Source organism: Amblyomma maculatum, chromosome 11 (genome assembly GCF_055883805.1).
Source record: "Amblyomma maculatum isolate TAMU_Amacu chromosome 11, ASM5588380v1, whole genome shotgun sequence".
NCBI classification, from domain to species: domain Eukaryota; kingdom Metazoa; phylum Arthropoda; class Arachnida; order Ixodida; family Ixodidae; genus Amblyomma; species Amblyomma maculatum.
This window is the reverse complement of record NC_139354.1, coordinates 92,851,440-92,876,787: the sequence shown is the minus strand read 5'-3', so window position 1 is coordinate 92,876,787 and position 25,348 is coordinate 92,851,440. Positions and strand designations below refer to the sequence as shown.

The following is a 25,348-nucleotide window of genomic DNA, read 5'->3' as shown; positions in this document are numbered from 1 at the left end:
AGGAATTCAGGGTAACTCTCGTCGCTGGACTTAGTAGCGTTCCGAAAACGTTGTCTGAACGCCTCGGCGCTAAGCCTATACTTTCTCAGAAGGCAAGCCTTGACCTTCTCGTAGATGTCCGCGTCTTCCTTGCTTAGCCGCGCGACAACCTCCGCTGCCTCGCAGGGCAGAACCGTCAATAATCTCTGAGACCAAGTGTCTCGCTGGAAGGACAGTTTTTCGCAGGTTCGCTCAAAGTTAGCCAGATACAGACCGATATCCCCTGATATCACATATGGCTGCATGTACTTTGACATCTTGAAATCTGCCTCCTTGTTGAGAAGAGGTACCGCTAGCTGGGGACAATTGCTCGACCTCTTGCTCAACTCTACTTCTAATTTCCGGAGCTCAGTTTCTTGCTCCAGCCTTTTTGCTTCTCTCTCAATGTCATGCTCGCGCCTCTTTTCCTCTTTTTCCCGCTCTTTCTACTATCTGAGCTGCTCATTCTTTTGTCCGATGAGGTTCCATGCTTCACCGAGCTCCTCATCATCGGTTCCCAAATCAGTGATTGACTTTAAAATCACGGGTTTTCGTGCCAAACCACTTGTATCAATTTCCAATTCCTCACACAATAGCAACAGTTGCGGTTTCTGTAGCTTTTGTATGTCCATGATCGCTACGAGTGTCGGCTACTTCCAAAACAACTGTGCAATCTACCAAACTTAAAGGCGTTTCAATACTGTTTACCAGTTCTAAAATCTAACCCTGTTCTAGAACCTGGTCCACATCAGAAGAAAAGCCAAGCATTCACCCACACATGCGATTGATGTTCCGAGCTGCTCTCTTGTTGGCCGATTGTTGCTCCTGCTTGTTGCTAGAGACGCCACCTCCGATCACTAGATGTTGTGGCTTGTAGCTTCAGATGCCACCTCCGATAACCAGATGTGGCTTGTAGACTCTGATCCACCTCCAATCACCAGATGTTGTGGCTTGTAGATTCAAATCCCAACACTGGTCACCAGTTGTCGTGACGCTGGGACTAAGTCGACCCGGCCTTCCCTTGGTAGCGTGCAGAGACTCCGGGTTGATGAAGGATTGAATCTTCGAAGAAGGTAAAATATATACAAGCAGGTTTATGGCACTTTGAGAAAACTTATTTACATGAAAAAAGGGTATATCAGCAAAATGGCAAGCGTTAAGAGTTCATAGCGAGAAGCGTCTGGAAGAGCCGTTTACCCAGGGCTCAGAGCCTCATTTCGTGCTCTGCAACGACCTTAAATCCCCTATGTCCAGCCCTTCTCTGAAGATGCTGACCAATCAGTTCCAGAGCACACCCCTCAGATATCGTCAACCAATCGAACACATCACTGCACTGATGGTCTGATGCACTGACTGGTCCAGTATTGTTTCGTCGGGCGTGCTCACTTATTGTCGGGTAGAGCTTGAGAACGGCGAGGAGGTAAATTTTGATTCTTCTGCAAAGATCCGCTATGTTGGTTTCGGCAAGTGGATTTCTTTCTCAGAAACCCACGTGTGCGTGCGCGCCACGAATACTGCTCTCAGGATTGCCCCTTTCCGGCAATTGAACTCTTTCCTGCTGTCACCAGTTAATAATTAGGGGTGATTATTAACGATGCGCCCTTAACGGTGCGCACACTCCCAGACACCCTTAGAGTGAGTGGGGGTAGCTGTTCCGGTCACGAAGGAGACGCCCTCGACTTGCGTGGCAAGCTCAGCCGGAATCCAACTACCTAGTAGTGACAGAAGGGGATGGCCGTTTGGTGCCCAGCTGTCGCCGGTTCAAACCAGAGTAAGGATCGGAGTCAGAACTAACAAACAAAACACAATTCATGCACAGCAAGAGACGATACAAAGGAATACACAAGATCACTTGAAATACAACAGACGAGAGGTTCACAGAATACAAACGCTAAGCATGCATCTACAGAATGATCCAATAACACAGAGGCTTTACAACAAATCAAACACGAGAGAGTTACATAAACAAACACCAAATTGTTCACCGGGCACTGTTGCAGTCCGACGCCTCAAGAGTCACGATGTGGCCGCCATACGAGACGAGCGCCGCTCCCTTGAAAGTCCGTGGGCTTGCCAGCAGCGGATGATCCCCGGGAGTCCAGCCGCAGCACAGGCGAGCACGACGCAAAACACTGCCGAACTGACTGACTGGCTGACTGACTGACTGAACAAGCGGCGCGGTCGCTTTAAATAGGGCGCGCCGCGTCGGTTTGTTAACATGCGCCAAAGCTAGCGCGCACACACACTTAGCTTCGCTGGTTATAGCGCGCTCTTCTCCTCCCGTTGAACCGCGCGTCGTCATTGGCCAGGCCCCATAGAACGTTCTCGAAAGGCCTGGCACATTCCAGGCCGATGAACCACCGTCCTCCCCGGGCAATGAGAAAGAGGGTCACGGCAACGCGTACAAAGCTACGCGCTCTCCCGCGCGGGGAAGGGGGCTTTTCTCTCCATGCCTTCCACGCGACGCCGTGCGGGCCTCGCGCCGTACCGGCTTGATGAAAATGGACGCCGATTTCGTGACACTGCCCCTCCCTTAAAGAATATTGCCCCACAATATTCACAACAACCACGAACATCGCGCGCACATGCATGCGCTCACAAATATATGGGGCAAATGACCATATCACACACATTGCACAAATTTCACAAACTGTAATAACACCTTACAAAATTCACACATCAATGCCATGAAATTCACAAACATAGCAACATACTGTTGTTAGATACATGCCAGGGATCAGTAACATAGAAACACACAAATATTCAAATGTGAAGCACCTAAACCTAAGCCATGCTTTCGCCTATATTTCCACACTCGGGATGCACCTTCTTGGAACGTATCGGTTCCTCTCCAACTTTCAGGTAACCAAGTTCTCCTTTTTACTAGACACTGTCGTTTCTTCCTCCAGCGAGTTCGGCTCTTTTTCCGTTTACTATAGAGCCTTTTCCATTGCAGGTTGTTCTCGCTCCGCTCTTTACTCCTGAGTTCTGCTTCCCGATCGGAAGTTAGGCCAGATCTAACGCTACCTTGCCTAGCAGCGCTTCGAGCAGGCCGTCTCATTCTTTCTCGATCTGGGCGGCTCCACATGCGCTTGCACGTCCATGCGTTCGGCCGCTTCTTCCTTCCTTTTCTATAGGACATTTCCCTGTCGACTTTGTCTGACTTGGCAGGTTTGGATTCGTTTCTTTTTGTTTCCACTTTTATTCACACCTTTGGCCGAGAAACGTTTGATCCAGTTTTACCCGCATAATCAGAACATGGTTGTCTGAAAGGAACGTCTTTTTGAGAACTTCCCTCAATCCCAATTTTCTTTCTTTTCTTTACGACCTTCAGTCTTACCTTCTTGAAGCAGAGCTCAGTTGCAACTGGAGGCTCATTCTCCTCACTTTCAGTTACATCCCGTTCCTTGAAAGTTTCATCAAAATGTTTCTTGAATCCTTTCATTGCAGTACAGTCTTCGCTTTCTTCCCTTCCTGAATCCTCAAGGTTAGGATCTGTACTGTCACCTTTATCCCAGCTTTCGTGCTCACTGCAATTTGAAATCTCCTCATCCCGGTCACTCATGCACTCAGCCATGGTGTCATTTAATGAGGAGCTACAGTCCTGCCCTTCTTCATCTTCAGGCTTTGAAAACACCGAGGTTTCTGGCTCGACATCTGCCGTTGCAGCTTCTCTGCAACCTGTCGTCTCGGAGGGCACAATCTCTTTTTTCTGAGAATTCTGAACTTCAGTTCGGTCATCTGAAGTTTCTGTTGCAGGAACACGCAGGTCCACAACCTCATTCTGGCTGCTGGAGCCAGTTTCTACAGTACCTGTGGCTGTCAATGTATCACTTGGTTCACTGTACTTTCTAATATAAGGAAAGGTAACCTCCGGAGGCTCGGTAATACCTTTCAAACGCCGAACTTCAGCCAGCTTTTTGAGAAGGATATCTCTCTCTTTTAAGAATTCTTTTTCTTTTTCTGCCTGCTTCCTGAGCCATTCTTTTTCTCTTTCGGCTCTCTTCCTGAGCCATTCTTTTTCTCTTTCTTCTTCTTGTCTCTTTGCCTCTGCTTGCTTCCTGAGCCATTCTTTTTCTCTTTCTTCTTCTTGTCTCTTTGCCTCTGCTTGCTTCCTGAGCCATTCTTTCTCTCGTTCTTCTCTTTGCCTCTCTCTTTCTTTCTCAGCCTCTTCTCGAACCTCTCTTTCTTTTCGGTCCACCCATTCCCGCAGTTCAACTCCTTTTAGACCTTTCTCTAAGCCCAACGCAATAATCTCATTGAGATTCATCTTCAATCTGAACTGCCTAATGCTAACACATAGCACTATCAATGGACCTTACACAACCGCTTCAGCGCGGTACCTCACGCTATCGCTCTGCTGTTACACTGGTTACGACCTCTTCGTAAACTCTTCCAACTCGTTCTCCGTCCTCTGAGCTTGAGTGCACCAAACGTCCTGTCGCAGACGCCAGAATAATTGTCACCCGTTAATAATTAGGGGGGATTATTAACGATGCGCCCTTAACGGTGCGCACACTCCCAGACACCCTTAGAGTGAGTGGGGGTAGCTGTTCCGGTCGCGAAGGAGATGCCCTCGACTTGCGTGGCAAGCTCAGCCGGAATCCAACTACCTAGTAGTGACAGAAGGGGGTGGCCGTTTGGCGCCCAGCTGTCGCCGGTTCAAACCAGAGTAAGGATCGGAGTCAGAAGTAACAAACAAAACACAATTTATGCACAGCAAGAGACGATACAAAGGAATACACAAGATCACTTGAAGTACAACAGACGAGAGGTTCACAGAATACAAACGCTAAGCATGCATCTACAGAATGATCCAATAACACAGAGGCTTTACAACAAATCAAACATGAGAGAGTTACATAAACAAACACCAAATTGTTCACCGGGCACTGTTGCAGTCCGACGCCTCAAGAGTCACGATGTGGCCGCCATACGAGACGAGCGCCGCTCCCTTGAAAGTCCGTGGGCTTGCCAGCAGCGGGTGATCCCCGGGAGTCCAGCCGCAGCACAGGCGAGCACGACGCAAAACACTGACGAACTGACTGACTGGCTGACTGACTGACTGAACAAGCGGCGCGGTCGCTTTAAATAGGGCGCGCCGCGTCTGTTTGTTAACATGCGCCAAAGCTAGCGCGCACACACACTTAGCTTCGCTGGTTATAGCGCGCTCTTCTCCTCCCGTTGAACCGCGCGTCGTCATTGGCCAGGCCCCATAGAACGTTCTCGAAAGGCCTGGCACATTCCAGGCCGATTAACCACCGTCCTCCCCGGACAATGAGAAAGAGGGTCACGGCAACGCGTACAAAGCTACGCGCTCTCCCGCGCGGGGAAGGGGGCTTTTCTCTCCATGCCTTCCACGCGACGCCGTGCGGGCCTCGCGCCGTACCGGCTTGATGAAAATGGGCGCCGATTTCATGACACCTGCACTCACGGGAAATCCTCTAATGGCCGTAATCCTCATGCTCCTTTCTTCTCCTGCACGTCAGCGGATGTGTCACTCCGATCGTCTCCTTTAGCAAATAGGCATTCCTCACTTGACAATAGCGCCTCTCGACGGGAAGGGTGAACAGTTAAACAAAAGCACGTCCGGCTATTTCTCACAGGGCGACGTTTCTTTGTAGTTTTCTTGAGGTTACCTTGAAAGGGCCAACTTGGCAGTTGTAGGGTCACGACAAAGCAAAGCATGCTCACACAAAAAGATTCATGTGAACACGCTCACTTAGAGCCCTTGCACAAACAGCACATATTAATACCATGCCCACAGGCGCACAATAGTGTGCGCAAGCGCAGACCATGCACGGTCACAACAACATGAGGAAAAGGGCAGGTAAGTGGAAAGGAACTGGCTTATCAATTTTTGCCAGAGCGGCAGTGTGCAACCTCTTCGTCATTTCTAAGCTGTGGTATGAGATGCAAGTTTTACACTGTGCAAGATTGAGCGTGCAGAAGCTACATAGGATATGCGCGGTTTTTGTGTGAGCTTCAAATTGGGAAAGCTGCAGCCGCACAAATTTATTTAGAAATGTCAAGAATGGCGGCGTGGGCTTATTGAATCTTTTTTTTTGCTGCAGATTGTCAGCAGATTTCTGTTCCTGCGTGACGTTCATGATCCATTTTTGTTCACTGTCTGCCAAATTAGGCTTGGACGTGCACTGCCAGATTTTGTTTTGCCAACCGAATGTTACACGGGAGGTATTTTTGGTTACTTTTGAGAATGTGTTCAAAGTGTGCGATTTTTTCTGCAAGATTGAAAAAAAAATATTTATCAACTGCGAAAAAGAAAAAGTTATACAAAGATTTGTGTGACGTTGTTTTTCTGGAGCATATCTATAGGGCCATATACAGGGGAAGCCCTGGCAGGAAAGTACTGAAGAGAGTAAAGAGAATGAAAGTGCCGGCAGCGGCTAAAACTTTCTTTTTTAAGTTGCACGCTGGAACTTTGCCAGTAAAAGGGCTTTCACAAGAAAAAGGTTTATTTCTTCCGTTGGGTGCACATTGCTTAATTTGTACACAGCCAGAAACGATAGGTCATGTATTTCTTCACTGTTGGGAAGGGTTTTATTTTTGGGACGTACTTCAAAGAAGCATAAAGAAAATTACCTATTAATCCTTACGGAATACAGGTACTTGCACACGCAAAATGAGGACGGGGTTCCATATGATTCAATCATGCTAATAGGCCTCCACAGTATATGGCGCTCACGCATGGCAGGATATCACTGTGATCCTGATGCACGTCCTGCACGATTTTTTTTTTGCGCGAGGCGGTCCATTGGTTTATCGAGATTGTGAAGTTTGTCGATGATAATCCTGAGGGGTTGCCAAAGATAGAACCTTTGATGGATCTGAAGGAATTTTAGAACGACGATGCCAACCCCTGGCAGTCTTATTATATCAATGTCTTGTGTGTGTTTGTGTTGTTTTACAAACGTCAGGCAATAAAGGAATACAAAATCGACGTAGCTCAGTGGGAAGAGCACTGGACGCAATATTCGGAGGTCGTGGGCTCGACTTCCATCATCGGCGCGTTTTTTTTTCCAATCTGAATTGAATATTCTTTATCTTGATAATGACCATAAGTCTCATTCTTTTCAAATACAAAAAACCCCGACGTTTGCTTTGGACTCGTAGACTGTCAGCTCATTTAAACCATATATGCCTATATATACACATATACATATCAGGAAAACGAGAATGCACATGGTGAGCCTACATACCGGGATTAAGGCCAAATGTCCAATCTAATCCGGTGAGCGTCGATAGTTCGCTATACTCCCGTACAAGGTTTTGTGCCTATGCAGATATTGCTATGATTGCGGAGCTTTCTTCGCAGTATTTTTTTTTCTTTATTGCCTGACTTCGGCACAATACACAAAACCACTTACAGGGCACAATGAGCATTCATTAATACAACAATCAGCCAAGTGGGTTGTGGTGTCGTCATGCTAAAATTCTCTTAGGGTCACTATTGTCTCCAATCTTCCGAGCCACTCGGGAGATTCAGGAGCAAGTTTCTGAATTTCAATATATCTATTCATGCCTTCCCGAAAATAGATCCGTGCTGGCCGTGCGTCAGGATCGCAATGGTATCCTGCCATTCTCGAGCGCCAAATACAGTGGAGGGCCATTAACATAATAAGGTCAAATGGCACCCCATCCTCATTCTCTACTGGCAAGTACCTAATACCATACGAGTCTAATGGAAATTCCTTTTTTAAAGTCCTTTGTAAAATAATCCAAAAGTATACCCCTTCCCAACAATGTAGGAAAAGGTGGTCTATAGTTTCTGGCTGTTTACAAATTAAGCAATGCGAAACCCTAGGTAAAAATAAATTCTTCCCTTCCAAGAACTTCTTTACTGGCAGTGTTTCCGTGAACTTAAAGAAAAAAGTTTTTACATTTGGCGGCACCTGCATTGCCTTCACCCGCTTAAGTACATCGCGTCCTGGTCCTCCACTGTTAAGGCCCTGTACATTGGTATGGGAAGAACTACGTCACACAAATCCTTGTACAGCTTCTTCCTGCTAACACAAGGTAAATATTCATAAGAAAATCGAACTGACAGGAATCGCACACTAGCGACAACTTCTCTAAAATAACCAAAAATGCGTCCCGATACACTTTCGGTCGAGACAACAAAGTCCGGCAGTGCATTTCCGAGCCTTAATTGGCACACAGTACGCAAAATTGGATCTTTTACATAGCGAACAAAAAGAAATCTGCTGACAATCTGTCGTAGAAATGAATGCCCCAAACCCAGTCCACCGTCCTTCACCCACCTAAACAAACTGGTCCGGCTACATCGTTCTCATTCTGCTGCCCACACAAAAATGGCAAATATCCGGTGCAGTCTCTGTATGTTCATCCTTGCACAATGCAACACTTGCATCACGTACCACAGCTTCGACATAAAAAAACATATTGCACACTGTGGCCCTGGCGAAAACTGATAATTGTTGCCCTTTCCACCCCTCCACCTTTTCCCGCATGGCCTGAGTCTGTGCCCTCCAGTACGATTCGCTATCGCGATAACTATCTAGAGGGACTCCCAAGTACTTTACTGGTGTTGTCACCCAGGACATGTTTGCGAACTTCTCGGGCGTCGTCGGCCATTCTCCTTGCCAAAGCCCCAGGGACTTTGACCAATTAACTTTACTGCCGGAAACCTTTGTGCATTCTTTTACAGACCACACGGCCTCGATTACCCCTTCGCGATTCACTGCGAATACAGCCACATCGTCCGCATATGCCAGCAGCTTAACCTCTGCAGCTTGCAATTGGAGGCCACGAGTCTTGTCGTTTTCTATGATATTTAAACACAGTGTTTCGATGTAAATGCAGAATAGCAGTGGGCTGAGGGGACAACCCTGGCGCACCGATCGCTGCACGTTTATGGGGGCCCCCAAACTTTTATTTACAATCAATCTTATTGTGCAGCTTCGGTACGCCATGGCCACTCCCTCGCGAATGACGGACTCTACATTCACATGGTCGAGTATGCAGAACAGGATTTCATGTCAGACACAATCAAATGCTTTCTCCAGATCCAACTGAAGGATGGCTACACAACTGTTTGTGTGATCACAGCACTCAAGCACAGTCCTCACTTTATGCACATTGGAAACAATGGATCGACCCTTGATCCCACAGGTCTGGTGTGGTCCAACTAACTGTTGAATTACTGACTGTAGTCTACGGGCTAGAATTTTCATAAAAACTGTGTAGTCTACATTCGGGAGTGCGATAGGGCGATATGCTGTAACCTGTTGTAACTTATCTGCTTCATTGTATTTAGGAATCAACACTATGTGGGATTTGCCATAAGACGGGGGAAGTGCATTTACTTTGTAGGACTCATTGTACACGGCTGTCAGTACCGCCACTATTACATGTTTGTATGCTTTGTAGAACGCCGTGCTTAACCCGTCGGGACTGGAGATTTTCCCGGGTTCAATTTTTCTATGGCAAGCTCGACCTCCGACGCGGTTATTGACAGCTCCAGCCTATCTTTCTGCTCATCATCTAATCGCGGTAAAGCGCCCAGAAAGTTTCCTTTGAATGCGTTTACTTCCACGTCTTGCTTTGTAAACAGCGTTCGATAATATTCATGAAACGCCTGCTGGATATGACCGCTTTCTCCAGATAACGTCTCGCCCCATTCGATCAGTTCAATGTGGTTTCTCTGAGCATGCGTCTTCTCGATTCCTAGTGCTCGTTTCGACGGTGTCTCCCCAGTAGCTATACCTTGCGCCTTCGCCTGCACAAGCGCACTATTACTACACGATGTATTTCTTGCAAGAGAACTGGCGAAGGATAGGTCGGTGAGAGACGCTGATTGCAGTAAAGGTTAACTTTACTGAGGGTTTTTGCTCGGAATGGTTCCGCCTTTCGCACAGCTTGCTTATTTTAGCTCTTCAGGTAGCCTTCTTATTTCATAATTGCGTCGCTTACAGTAGGCACCTTCAACCCCAATTGAAGGTCACGAAGTCCGGAACAGGCTGAAATTGTTCAACGTACATGCTCAAAAAAAAAAAAAAAGATATTTTGGTCTTGCAAGACATTTACATCAATCGTCTCAACCAGATCATGAACATCGACAGGACTACCCTTGTAGAGCGATAAGGCGGCGGCCTCTCATAGGGTAGCATTATTGTAATGCAGCATTTCCACTGTTGGATCTAGGGATGCTGATGGCTTGTACTGTCTGATTATCTTTATTCTCGCGTTAATGTTGTTAAAGTCTACGCACCGAATAAAGTTCGTGAACAGGGCTGCGTTTTTAAGCCCCTGGACTCTCAGTTAATAGGTCTATTCAATATAGTTTTGCCCGTGCGCACGGCCCCGCGTCAGGTGATGAACAACTTTTATTCCCGATAAGAAGGCGTATATATACAGTGTGCTGACGTATTGTGTCGTGCGCAGATTAGGTTAGAGCGACTGACGTCAGCCTTACTCAGATCTGCTACATCTTCCTTTTTACGAAAAAAAACAAGGTTTAGCGTCGCTCGGGCAGAGCGTACCGACATGGTTGGCGTCGTTGCCTTGTGCTTCGGCGTAGCTCTTTGGCGGGCTCTGTGCGAGGGCCTTCTTGAGGGGCGGGACTTGTTTCATGTTGCGGTGCTATCAGTCATAGATCTTCTCGTGTGCGTCAAATTTCCATGCCGGCCTCAGTTTTGACGATCGCTGAGCGAGGTTCGTTAGCTGGCCTGAGAAATACAGCTGGAGACCAGCTCCGCTGGAGTGTGTCATACACGGTGACCTGCTATCCTGGTGTCGCAGGTGGCAGGTACCTGCTGCCGAGGTTGTAGTAATTCCTTTGGCGTTGGCGTATCTCACGAAGCTGGCTGCAAACCACGTTGCTGGGTATTGTCTGTGGTTCCAAGTGGCTTGTAGGCACCGGGAGAAGTGTCCAAGTTTGGCGTCCCATCAGCCTCTGCACAGGGGACTGTAGCACATCATCACGCGGAGTATTGCGCTATTCAAGCAAAGCCATTTGAAATGCAGGCATTTTAAAGGAGCAATTTTTTAGAAGCTTCTTTGCTTCCTGCACCGCTCTTCCTGTCATGCCGTTAGACCGCGGGTGGTAGGGGCTTAACGTGACGTGGGAGATACCTAGGATGTTCAGGAAGTCCCTAAATTCCCGGCTGTTAAAGGGCGGCCCATTATCACTGCACAGCTTCAAAGGCAAGCCATGGACAGAAAAGATTTGAGAACACCAGGTTTTCAGCGAGGTTGCTGTGGTGGTTCGAAGTTCCCGAATCTCGAAAAAAAAAATGAGTAAAAGTCCACAATGACGGCAAATTCACGACCTTCGTAAAAGAACAAGTCAATACCAACAACTTGTCAGGGTAAGGTTGGGACACCGTGAATTAATAGGGGCATTGTGGCGTTTCGCGGCTGATTCTTCATACACACCTTGCACCCTTTACACAACTGCTCAATGTCGCTCGCCATGTTCGGCCAGTACATCACGTTCCTAGCCCTCGTCTTCATTTTATTCGCGCCAGCGTGCGCCGCGTGAAGGAGGCGGATCATTTCGTATCTTTTTGACTCTGGTATAATTACCTTGTTGCTGCGAAATACGAGGCCATCCTGGTCGTGTATCTCGTCTCGGTACCCCCAGTAGGTCCGAAGTTGCTCGGGACTTCGTGCTTGTGAAGAGGCCACGCTGCCTCGGCGTATTCGCGCAGCTTTGTCAGGTTGCTGTCGCCACTGGTTGCTGCAAGCAGGTCTTTCAGGCAGTGATTCGAGGCTGAAACGCAATCAAGAACGTTGACATGAAATTCCTAGCGTTCTTCCATGTATGCCTTACTGGGAAAGCGAGATAAAGCATCTGCGAGGAACAGTTCTTTGCCGGGTGTATGCATACCAATGATGGGATAACATTGCAACGTCAGCCGCATGCGTTGCAAGCGTAGCGGGCACTGGTGCAGTGGTTTATTGAAAATGGCCTTTAATGGACGATGATCTGTCTCCACTGTTACTGCATGCTGTCCAAATATATAGCCATGAAATTTCGTGCAGCCGTGCACTATCGCGAGGGTTTCCTCTTCTATCTGAGCATATCTTTGCTGAGCATCTGTGAGCGACCGCGATGAAAACGCAACGGGGTGCGCATCCTGTATCAGAACGGCGCCTACTCTGAACTGACTTGCATCAACTGACAAAAACTCCTTTCTTGGGGTCTAAATAGCAGAGAATCGGAGCGGTTATCAGAGCCTCGCGTAACTTTTCGAAGCTTTCTTGCTGCTTTTCTGTCCATACCCATGCGATTTCTTTGCGTAGCAAAGATCGAAGAGGGGCGGTCACCACAGACATGTTAGGGATGAAACGGTGCACAAAGTTTATCGTGCCCAGAAAAACTTGCAGTTCCTTACTGTTCTTTGGTGCTGGCATTTTCAAAATATCTTGTACGTATTGTGGGTCAGCTAGCAGGCCTTCTGCAGTGAGCACGTGTCCCAGGTAGCGTACCTCGGGCTGGAAAAATGAACATTTCTTCAAGTTCCGTTTCAGGTTATGTTCGCGACAGCGTGTTAAAAAGATTCTGCAAGTGGTAGTCGTCTTCTTCTTTAGTCTTTCCCCATAAGAGGATGTCATCCATTACTACTGAGACATTTGGCAAACCTTCTAGCACGCGATGCATTGCTGCTTGAAACACTTCCGGGGCTCAGGCAATTCCAAAAGGCATGCGCAGAAAGCGATAGCGTTCGCAAGGTGTGCTCATTATGCAGAGCTTGGAGCTTGCGTGAGCTAGTTTTATTTGCCAAAATCCTGATGCCGCGTCTAGAGTTGTAAAGAACTTGGCTCCGGCAAGCTTAGACACTACATCTTCAAGAGTCGGCATGGGGTAATGATCCCGTAGCAAAGCTTCGTTGAGTGCTGTGGATCTAGGCAGATGCGTACTTTTTCTTAACTACAGTGACAATGTGACTGGACCATTCTGTAGGCTCATTTACCTTGAATATGACGCCTTGTCCTTCCACGCGCTGTAGCTCTTCCTTGACTTTTTCCTTGACTTCATCGTGTACTCAAAGCCTTTTAACTGTCCCAGTCCATTGAAATCATCTGCAAACGATTGCGCTGCTGGGTACAACTGGTCGACATGAACAGTTTCTACGCGACAAATAAACCCAAGGCGTTCAGCTACTGAGCCACTGAGAGTCACGGGCACATTTTGGTCAACCACGAAAAACGTCTCTTTGTGAACTTTGTTGTTAGCGCGCAAGTGCAGCGGAATGATTTTTTTTGGCCACAGTTTTGTGGCCGAAAGACGCAGTTAACTTTACGCGACATTCTTGGCGAGGCTTGTTCGGCAGCTTGCAGACATCCTTACTCGAGATTACACAGCAGTTCGCTCCTGTGTCCAGCTTGCTTGTGAATGGGCTTCCTTTAATGTCAACTGTCACGCTCCAATGGTATGAGGCTACAGCGCCGACGGTCAAAGTTTGTAAATTGACATCGCAGTCATCTGCGCCTTGCAGTTCGCGCAGTTCTTTTTTCGAACCTGTGTTATGACTGGGCGCAGATGCTTTGCATGCTTGGGCGAAGTGATTACGCCCAGAGCACTTTGTGCAGACCTTCCCTACGGCTGTGCTGCCCCACTACCCCCAAAACAGGCTGCGCTGACCCCCAGGTCAGCGGGCCCGAAGGCCTTGTCCCAAGGAGCAAGGCCTAAAACAAGTGCACCCGTGCCTTCTGCACGAACGTCCAACACATCTGAGGATGTGATGGACACATCTCCCTCCTCGCCGCCGCGTCAGCGGCGGCAAAGCTCTCTCGAGCGAAAACGAAGGGACAAAGTCCCAATAACAGGTCCAAAGGACCCAACTGCCTAAGTTTTTAAACCATCCTCAACTAATATTTTACTATGGCATTTTTAGTTCACTGGAACTGTCGTGGACTTGTAAACAATTACACTGACATAACAGATATATTAGGTTCTTTTTCCCCAGTCGCATTGTGTCTCCAGGAGACAAACCTTGGACCACAGAATAAAAACATCCTTAAAAAGCATCAAGTCTTTCGTTGCGATCGACAGAACCCAAGCAGACTCTCAGGCGGCACTGCTATTGTGGTCCAAGGTGGTTTTCCAACCCGAAAAATCGACCTTAAAACCACATACGAAGCAGTTGCAGTCACAGTGCTCCATTTTAAAGCCATAACAATATGCTCCATTTACATTGACCCTCATCTAACCGTTACACTTCATGACTTAGAAACTATTTTAATACAACTACCAGAGCCATATCTTTTAGTTGGGGATTTTAATGCTCACTCCTATTTTTGGGGAAGCAGACAAACCGACGTCAGAGGTCAGGTTTTAGAAAGTTTTATTCTGTGCAACAATGTCTGTTTGTTTAATACGGGGAAACACGCATACTGCTCTCCAAGCACTGGCAAATTCAGCTGCCTAGATTTGTCTTTTTGTTCACCAAGTGTTTTTACCGATTTTAAATGGGACGTCCTTGACAACCCCTATGGAAGCGATCATCTTCCAGTCATTATCAGCCTAGCATCATCACCATCAATCACCCTAACAAAACCACGGCGCTGGAAGCTAAATTTGGCCGACTGGGCGCTCTTCCGCGAGGAAGCTGCCCTAGAAGAAATCTTTTCGGACAGTTCTGATGTGGATAAATTAAATGAAACTTTCACAGCACGTATTATTGCCGCCGCTTACCTAGCCATTCCACGGACTTCCGGTGTGGTGCGACAAAATTGTAAAGCATGGTATACGCAAGAATGTAGAAAAGCAAAAAAGGAACAAAATAAAGCATGAGGAATTTTACGCCGCTACCCAACACATGAAAACCTGATAAATTTCAAGAAGGCAAAATCTAAAGCTCGGTATATCCGCCGCACAGCTGAAAAGCAATCATGGCAGAGGTATGTATCTTCTATCAACAGCTCAGTTACATCCAAGGACATGTGGGAAAAAGTACATAAACTAGATGGAAAGTACTCCCCCTTCACAGTTCCATTTTTCACAACCTCTGGTGCACAAACCAGTATAGAAGAACAAGCAGACATATTGGGAGAATATTTTGCTGCAGTTTCAAGCTCTACGCAGTATACACAATCTTTTTTAAAGTATAAATCAACAGTTGAAAAACAAAAACTCCCAATGACTGGTAGCATGAATGAACCTTTTAATGCTTTAATTACACTAGAAGAAATACATAGAGTACTGTCAGCTGGCAAACACACTGCACCAGGACCTGATGATGTGCACTACGAAATGTTAGCCCATTTATCAGAAACCTCTGTAGAAGCATTGTTAAAACTTTTTAACAAAATCTGGATATCCGGAAAAATTCCTGAGTCCTGGAAGAAGGCCATTGTAGTGCCACTTTTGAAGCCTGGAAAGTCTCCAAATTCTCCAGGTAGTTACAGGCCAATAGCCCTGACGAGCTGTCTTGCAAAGTGCTTTGAAAGTATTCTAAATATAAGATTGATGTTTGTCATCGAATCCCAAAAACTGCTTGACACTCACCAGTGTGGCTTCAGGAAAACATGTTCCACTACTGACCACCTTGTCCGCCTCGAAAATACAGTTCGAGAAGCGTTTCTACATAAGCAACACTGCCTTGCCGTCTTTTTTGACCTTGAAAAAGCCTACGACACTACATGGAGGTTTGGGATCCTGCGAGATTTGGGAGAGCTTGGAATTCGCGGCAGGATGCTAAAATGTCTAGCTGACTTTCTACATAATCGATCCTTCCAAGTACGTCTTGGTTCCGTACTTTCTAAAAACTTCACACAAGAAACTGGAGTGCCCCAAGGGTGCATTTTAAGTACCACGCTTTTCATAGTAAAAATGAACTCTATAGCTAAAGTAATACCGAAATCCATTATGTATTCAGTTTACGTAGACGATTTGCAAATTGCGTGCACATCATCAAACGTAACTACATGTGAGAGGCAGATTCAGCTAACTGTAAATAAGCTGGCATCATGGGCAGATAAAAATGGTTTCAAGTTTTCCACGCAAAAGTCTGTGGCTGTTCTCTTTTCTCTTAGACGAGGACTGCACACTGACCCCACCATCTACCTAAATGAAATCACACTACCAGTAAAACACGAACACAAATTTCTAGGTTTAACATTTGATAGGAAGCTCTCTTTTCTTCCTCACATAAACGTCCTGAAAAAGAAAGCTTCCAAATCTCTGAATATACTCAAAGTCCTCTCACGCAAACACTGGGGGTCTGACCGGACGTGCCTTTTACACATCTACCGCACAGTCATTCGCTCTTGCCTAGACTATGGCTGCATTGTATACGGATCAGCAAGACCTTCATATTTGAAGCGCTTGGACCCTGTACATAATTCAGGCTTGCGTCTTTCTACTGGTGCTTATAGGACATCACCTATCGCAAGCCTTTATGTAGACACCAACGAACCATCCCTAGAACTTAGAAGGACCATGCTCACATTTTCATATATCCTGAAAATACGCTCCCTACCAAAACATATATGCTACCCCATTGTCACTAAATGTGCCTCCAGAATATTGTCCAAAAATAGGCCTCAGTCAATCAAACCCTTGTTACTTCGATTTGAGGATAAATGCAAAGAATTAGGAATACTAAACGCCCTCCCCAATATTGCATCAAGGCAAAATTCACTGCCACCATGGTACAGCCTTCCTGTTGTGTGCGATTTCACACTAACTCAGTTTTCTAAACATAAAACACCACCTGAACACATCCTGCAAGAATTTCTAGCTCTTAAAGGAAAGTATGACAATTGCACACAATTTTACACGGATGGATCCAAGACAACAAAACACGTAGGAAGTGCAATAGTGCATGGAAAATGGGAAAAAAACTGTGAGATTACCTCAGTGTGCAAGTATTTTTACAGCTGAATGTTATGCTCTGGCAGTGGCTGTAAGCAAAATAGTAAACGAGAACATTACAAACAGTATTATATACACAGACTACTTAAGTGTTCTCACAGCCCTTCACCACAAAAATGCAGTTGTACCACTACTCGGAGAAATCATACACAGCATATCAACAGCCTCTGCTCGAGGACATAAAATAACGTTTTGTTGGGTCCCGAGTCATGTCGGCATTGGAGGCAATGAGAGAGCAGACTTTTGCGCTGCCCAGGCCCATGGAAAACGAATAAAGAACATAGACATGCCATACAGAGACTGTATGATGCTGGTGCACAACAAGCTAAAGGACGAATGGCAGTCATCATGGAGTAAGGAGGTAAATAATAAACTGCAGTTGGTGAAGCCCACTTTAGGGGAATGGAAATCATGTCGCAATCAAGAACGTTTTATAGAAGTGATTTTATGCCGTCTCCGCATTGGCCACACGCATATGACGCACAATTTTTTGTTGAGAAAAGAAAACAAACCTTTGTGTGAAGAATGCGGACAGCAACTCACCATAAACCACGTTTTACTTTCATGCACAAGATTTGAAATGCTAAGGAAATGTATTTTACTCGATTTTATGATGAACACATTCCTTTCCATCCAGCTTTGATTTTAGGTGAAAGCGGACTTGTCGATCTATCATGTGTTTTTAGCTTTTTAAAGGAAGCAAATGTTTTACGGAAACTGTAGAATAAATAGTGTACGCCGTTTACAACCTTGTGCTTGGCGCATGATAGCCTGAGCTGCTTATGCGCCATTAAACCCAACACAACACAACACTTCCCTACGGCTGGGCATGTTACCCCACGATGAGTGAAATAACCACAACGATTACAAGGTTGCTTTGGCGGGCCGACTGCATGGACTACTGCGTCGCCTGCTGTTTCAATGCCTTCGCTGATTTCCTTAAATTGTACCTTTCCTTGCTCGTGGGCTCGGCATATTGCGACTGTCTTCTCATACGACGCGTTTTCGGCTACAAGCTTTTGCTGTAAACACTTGTCCTGCACTCCCAGGATAATGCGGCTGCGGAGCAAGCGGTCTTCCAAGTCTCCGAACTCGCAGATCTTTGCTAGCAGCCTTAGGTCTGTCAGCCAGTCGTTAAAAGGTTCCCCTTGCTTTTGGTCTCTCGATCCGAAGTGGAACTCATGAAATGTAAAATTCGTCGATGGTTTGTAGAATTCCTCAACCTTTTTAAGCAAAATGTCGACGCTGTTCTTGTCCTCTTCGTTGTCGAATTTGAAAGTGCGATAAGCTTTCCTTCCGTCTTCTCCGATTGTTACAAGTAACGTTGCTGCTTGCACTTCGTTAGGCTGTTTCCTTAACTGGGTAGCCGTGAAAAATAGCATGAACTCACTTTTCCATGTTTTCCATGCAGTTCATGCGTCTTCCGAGGCGTCCAATGGTTTCGGGGCCGGCAGCAGCGTCGACGGGGCGGACATAGTGAATGGGCGCCGCGGCCACCATGTGCACGGCCCCACCTCGGATGATGAACAACTTTTATTCCCGATAAGAAGGCGTATATATACAATGTGTTGACGTATTGGGTCATGCGCAGATTAGGTTATAGCGAGTGACGTCAGCCTTACTTAGATCTGCTACAGCCTGATGCCTTCAACTCTATCCATTACAGGGCTCACGCCTTTCTGAAAGAGATACTCCGTCCAAGGAGCGCTACAGACAGGGGGGCGCTGGCATTTATAGTGTCGGATGAAAGATAGATTTGGGCTACGCCTGGAAGGTGCCTTGGTAGGAACAGTCAGAGATTACTTCGACTATGAAGTGGCTTCCGAGCAAGGTTGACCGCTTCTACGTCTCTTTGATCCTGGCCTCCAGCATGTAGTTCATGTGGTCTTTCCCTCCGCGATGGATGATCACAGGTGTGTTATCCTTCCCTTCGCTAACAACGGTGGTGACTCACGTGAAGGGGATTGGGCGCCTTACCCCGAAGCTTCTAGAGGATCAGTAAATTGTTAAGGGAATTTATAGTATCATTGGCTATTATTTGAACTCCAATTCGGATTGAGACGGCGCTGAATAAGACAAGATTAAGGCTGAAGTACGAAAGTATTTTAGGCGGCGGCAGCGAGGCGAAAACATGGGGAACGCGAGGTTACAATTGCCTCTGACGAAATACTCTTGTTCTCTAAATCTCTACGCATCCGGCTACGAAAATTGCTCTAACGCCGATGGGATAGGCGTCGTTTTGTGGCGCGCTCTGAACATTAGGATATTGATGCAGCTGGCACCAACACTAGCGCTGCATAGCTTGTACGAAGACTTCCCTCTAAAAATTGATAGATCCAACTAAGCGTTCCGTTGCAAACGCGCTGCACATAGTTTTATAGGCAGGACAGAATGTTTATTCTACAATATATCAGATTTTTTCTCAAACTATGGCTACCTGCGGCGGAAACGTCACATCATCGGTGAACAGACGTTCTTGGAGCTTTGATGCCGGCAGTCTGCAATAATTGGCAGTCGTCTGTGAGGCCCTCTGTGCGCTCATGACATCAACGCGTTGCTGGCTAACTGCCGTGATGCCGCGACAGGCTTTGTTCGACCTTGATCTAGCCCACTCTTGTGGTAACATTGCGCGACGGCCCTTTCTTCGGGTACGGGCCTCACTTCGACCCCAAAACTCATTCCCAGACTCAACTTGCCCGGAGGAGGACTGTCGCAGGTTGTGTAGGGATGATGACGGGGTGATGAGTTATGTGTGACTCCGGGGTTCGGGGCTTTGGAGTGTCCGGCCACCCTTTTCATTGCCAACAGTAGAAGTTGATCGAAACAAGAGGCTCCTTTGGTTTCATGTTCCGGCTTTAGTGCACAGCACTGAAGAAAAAAGAAATAGGCTACTCACGTTTTATTAGGTAGGCTTTGTCGTTGGTCTGTCATCGTCCCAAATTATATAAACGCCCTTAAAAGGGCTCACAAAGTTTCTATGTCCAACCTTTTTTGCCGCACTCAATTGGTGTTGGTATAGTTATGTGCTTTCCAGAGTGAGGCTTATTGAGACTTAAAAACAAGGACGAGAAATTTAGCATTCCCTAATAGTAGGCTTTCTAAAGAGTAAAAGTTTCAGACTGTGCTGTGTGATGCAAACTGCGACAACCTGTAGCACATTTAGGCGCGCAGCTTAGCATGGAAAATATTTTCATATTTTCTTCACGAAAATGGTTCAGCGGGTCTATTTGTATCTGTTTACGCCGACGCAAGTGTTTTAACCCAGCAGTCGTATCTGTAGATGTCATTAACCTCCCTTTACTGAAAGTGATTCCGCATAAGTGGCTTTTGATAGAAAGAGAGAGAGTAAGAGAAAAAACTTTATATAAAGCAAAAATGATAAAAATAATCTAGAGCTTCCGTGGTTGGGTCCTCAGTCCAGGACTCCCGCGGCCTTTGCTGCCCTGCTGGTCCATTCAATCAGCCAAAGCTGGTGTTTCGACTTCGAACTGGACAGCGCAGCCTCCCACTGCTCCGGCGTGGCGTTGTAAATGATCGGTACTGCATCTATTTTCTGGCAGGCCCATGTGATGTGATAAATTGTCGGTTTCTCTCCGCACCAGGGACACGTGCCCCTGTATACGGTCGGATGTATCTTGCTGTATAAAGACAGTCATAGATAAGAATTTCTTTGTAGCTGCCTCCAAGACACTGACTGCTCCCTGTTTAACAACTTGTGGGACGGAGGATACCGTTTTCTGGTCCCCCGGTAGTGCGCCAAAATGTCTGCGTAGGTACGAGTCACTGCCCCGGTCTCTTCGGCCTCTTACCTCCCTCGGTTTGCATAACCTCGAGCTATGAGATCGGCCTGGATGTTCCCGGGAATGTCGCCGTTCCCCGGAGCCCAAAGTACGAATTGTTTTGTGTCGCTCATCCCGTCGGCCTTCAAGATGGCGGCTCCCTTTTTGCCAATCCTGTCGTTGGTGAATCCTCGGCAAGAGGTTTGCGAATCGGTCATTACTACCAGCGAACGCCCGGACCAATTGTCCTCTGCGACCGCTAGAGCAATAGCGGCCTCCTCGGTGCCAGACACGGTGCAGTTCTGTAGCGAGGCGCTCATTTTCTCCTTTAGCTGGAAATATACAACCGTCACCACCGCATCTCTTTCGTTAGAATACATCGCCGCGTCTATATAGACGGTGTTTTTGTTCCGATAGGTCTTGGCTAGGGCTTCCGTCCTGGCCCTACGCCTACCCTGATGAACGACAAGATGCATGTTCTTGGGAATTGCCGCTACTACAAACGTAAACCGGATCACGTCCGATATGTCTAGCGTCCGTTCAATATCTAGCATGTGATCATGATAACCTAGTCTTCGAAGGAGAGCTCGTCCCGCCGTAGTGCGTTGTAGCCTCATCTTCTGAGAGACAAGCTTCGCTTCCCTGTGCTCTTCGTATGTGTTTTTTAAGCCAAGGGCCATTAAATTCGCGTTTGCCGTTCTTATTGGCAGCCCCAGCGCTGTCTTGTACGCCTTCCTGAGGATCGATTCCACTTACTCTTTCTCCGTCTGGCTCTGGTGTTTATAGGGAAGACTGTACGTGGCTCTGCTTACCACAAGCGCCCACACTAACTTGAGCGTGTCTTCCTCCTTCATCCCCTTTCTTCTATAGATCACTCGTCTAATCATTCTTGTTATCTGGGCCGAAGATCCAGATAGCAATCTGATCGTGTGGTCCGACCTCTGATTGGATTGAATCCACATTCCCAACACTCTCAGCGCGTGCACTTCTGGTATGCGAGCCCAGGCTAGCATAACGGTGAGGTTAACTTTACTGTCGTATGGGGGCCTATATACTCTGAGAATTTCAGATTTTTCGGGCGAACACGAAAGTCCCCTAGCCATCGCGTAGCTGTCGACACAGTCCGCGGCTGCTTGTAGCCTCTCCTCCTTGAGACCTACCGAGCCCTCCGTCATCCAAATCGTTACGTCATCGGTGTATATTGCGTACCGAATGCCGTCTATGGTATTCAACTTCTCCGCCAAACCAACCATAGCGATGTTGAAGAGAAGGGGCGAAATTACAGATCCTTGAGGCGTACCCTTGTTAGGCATCTTGATCTTGTCCGATCGCAAGTCGCCGATCCCTATAGCAGCGGTCCTATCCGTAAGGAAGGCCTTGACGTAACTATGAATCTTTCGCCCGCAATATAGATTACTCAGACCCGATAGTATGGCTTCATGACTGGCATTTTCGAACGCCCCTTGAGGTCGAGAGCCATAATCACATGCTCTCCCTATTTTGGCACGTTGCTAAGAACCTCTTCTCTGAGGAGAAGAAGGATGTCTTGCGTCAATAGCTTTGGTCGGAAACCAAACATTGTGTGTGGCAGGCGATCGTCATCTTCTAAACAGTTTTGAAGTCTGATCATAACCATACTTTCATACAGTTTCCCTAGACATGAGGTCCGTGAGATAGGCGGCAGATTATCCAGACATGGCGTCTTGCCTGGCTTTGGGATGGTGATGATTTCTGCGTGCCGCCACTCCTCCGGCACAGTCTCCGCCTCCCAATGATAATTCAAAAATTTTGTGATGCTTGCAATTTGTTCCGCCCCTAGATTCCTTATAATGGCGTTGCCGATCTTGTCTGCTCCTGCCGCCATGTTCTTGACAGCCATTCTTGACGCCGCGTACACCTCATCCTTCGTGATTGGACGGTCGAGGTTCTCATTTTCAATTCCCCGATACACTTCTGTGCAGCCGGGGATGTTTATCTCCCCCACGTACCGTTTTCGAATCTTGTCTAGCAAATCTTCATCGTCTCCCAGGTACTTGTGGCCGATTCGGTTAAGCGTCTTGCTGGTTTCGGCCTTAGACTTGGCCGGGTCGATGAGATTCCTCAGAAACGCCCAAGTCTTGGCCGTCCCTAGTGTTCCTTTTGGTGAGTCGCACAATTGTCCCTCGTTTTGTCTAGAGAGCTCTTGCGCATACTGCTCTGCCTCAGCGGTGACCTGGGCAATCTTCAGTTTGAGCTTCCTGTTGCCCTTCCGTCTCCTCCACCTCTTAGGCATACTCCTATGAGCTTCCCATAACCGCAGTAGATGGTTATCAATTTCAGGAACTGCGCTCGTCCTTTTCACGGTCTTTGTGGCTCTTTCGTAAACTTCGCGGAGTCCCTTGCTCCACGCCTCAATAGCTTGAATTGGTTCCTTACCGCAATGTACTCTAAACGCATTCCAGTCAGTTATTTTCACTTCTCCTAACTTTCGTCTGACCCTGTCACAAGGATAAAGTGAGCACTTCCAAGGCTCTCGATCGTGTTTTCCTAAGAAACGTCATTAGTGTTCTTTAAAAAAGCGAGGTCTGGGCATGTATCCCTGCTGACGCTTTTGCACAGTCTTGTCGGTTTTGTAAAATCCGTTACGAGATCCATGTCTGCTTGCGCAGCTGCTTGCGCCAGGTTCTTTCCCTTGGTGGTTTCTCCTACATATCCCCAGCTCTTGTGTTGGGCGTTGAAATCTCCTAACACGACCAGATCGTTATTTTTGGCTACCTTTCTTGCGTCTTTGAATAGTAGCTCAAAGTCAGCATTCCTTTGCCTGTGCGGGCTGTACACATTCAGGACGAATATGCTCTTCTTACCTCTCTTGTGCGGTATGATCTCGATTAGCGCATGCTCGATATCTGTGTTGAACGCCGGGTGTTGAATCGCCGTCACCGTTTTGGCTACCAAGGTTCCCGCTTTCCCCTCTGACTGAAATACGTAACGTACCCCGAAAGGCTAGGAGAGCAGCCATTTTCCTGCAGCGCTATAACATATGGCTTGACGTGAACCGTTTTCATGTAATATTTTGAATTGAACTGCTTCCTGCGGAAGCCGCGGCAGTTCTATTGCCAGATTTCTAGTGTTTCTTTATCTCCCCTAGCATGTCTGGCCATTATGGTTGGACCTGACTATCTTGGGTCAATTTGCTGTAGCTCACCGCAAGCGAAGGCCCACTGTACGCCTTCTCCTTGACTTTCTTTCTCCGAATGGTGACATTCTTCATGAAGTCGGTTGACTGCTGTTCGACCCTCAGTTCTTTTGGCAGTGGCGAAGGTGTACCCGTTCTGAGTCAGCTCTCTATATCCCCGGTGTCCATGATTTCCTCGCACACGGCAGTAGCTGCCATACCTCTAAAAACTTTCATTAATTCATCAACCTTGCGAGTGAGCTCGTTACATGTCTCTCGCATAACTGCAAGCTCCCGCCTGAGACCTGCACACTTTTCGGCCACGCGTGATCGGCTTTTGATAGACCGATTACGCGTGGAACGCTCACCTGCAATCCACGGGGCTTCCGCGACTGGCCTACAAAATTGATATCGTCCAAATTTGGCGTCTAACTCCTGAGTGCTGACCTGTTTAGCGTGCTCGAGGGCTCAATGTAAGTATGCTGGGTCAGTCATGGATCTGTGATTCTTTGTTGTGCGTTGCTGATGTCACGTTGATGACAAGGGAAGAAGAGGTGTAGCACAGAAGTAAATTCTTTACTCAGTTGACTTGCGTGCAAAATAACTAAGCAGCTCGGAGACGGTCAGAACAGCAAATATGCTCATTGGTCGTCGAATAGGAGACTGGCCGTTGAACTTGTCAAAGCTCATTTAAAAGCTGGAGCAGAACCAGATATTAAGATGCAACAAATGACCGGAGCAACCTTGAACCTTGAGGAAACACTAAGTGCCTGGTATTATTTTAGACACATCTCGCTGCATCTTGTGCGGCAACGAAAACGATAATGGCGCATCTCTGTGTCACTGAGCACGAAGCAACAGTATAAAATAGCTCCATACGCAACAATCACAGTACTAATGCCGCATGCAGCAGGTAGTTGAAAAAAAAAATAAATATTTCAATGGATCACGGCATCACTGCCCCTTTGAAGGACATCGCCTCCATGCTTACGAGATTAGCAGGGATTGGTAATCAAAAAAATAAAATTGAAAATGAGCCAAGGCCCTTACCGCGCATAATAAGGCTTCAGGCACACAAAGGTCCCTATCGAAAATCCCACCGTAGATTACCATAAAACCACCATCGTTTTGTGGTGAGTTTATGGTATTTAGAGTGGAAAAACGGTGGCCATGGTGTTTTTTTCGTGTCCATGATGGGCATGCTTTATGGTGGTCAATCTCGACCACCATACTGCCCACATCATGACCACCGAAAAATAACCATGGCCACCATTTTCCACCCTAACCACCAAAAACCCGACTGAATTCGAGGCGCCATGTTGGCGATGGTAGCAAAAGGTGTGCATGGTGTGTGATCTTGCTTCTGTGGTGGATACGGTGGTTATGGTTCCCTACGGTGGGGCCATCGTGGGGCAGCCTTGGTGTCAAGGTGGTCAAGGTGGGCGGTAATGAAGAATGGCGGCCAACTTGGCTGGATCATCTCGTGCATAGCGCACCATATGGCGGTGTGGTAGAACGAAGTATATAGATATG

At 47.1% G+C, this 25,348-nt stretch overlaps 1 pseudogene; it reads right to left on the bottom strand.

Moving 5' to 3' along the window:
- Positions 1-10,783: 10,783 nt before the first annotated feature.
- Positions 10,784-22,933, bottom strand: LOC146174399 (uncharacterized; annotated as a pseudogene).
- Between the last annotated feature and the right edge of the window lie 2,415 nt (positions 22,934-25,348).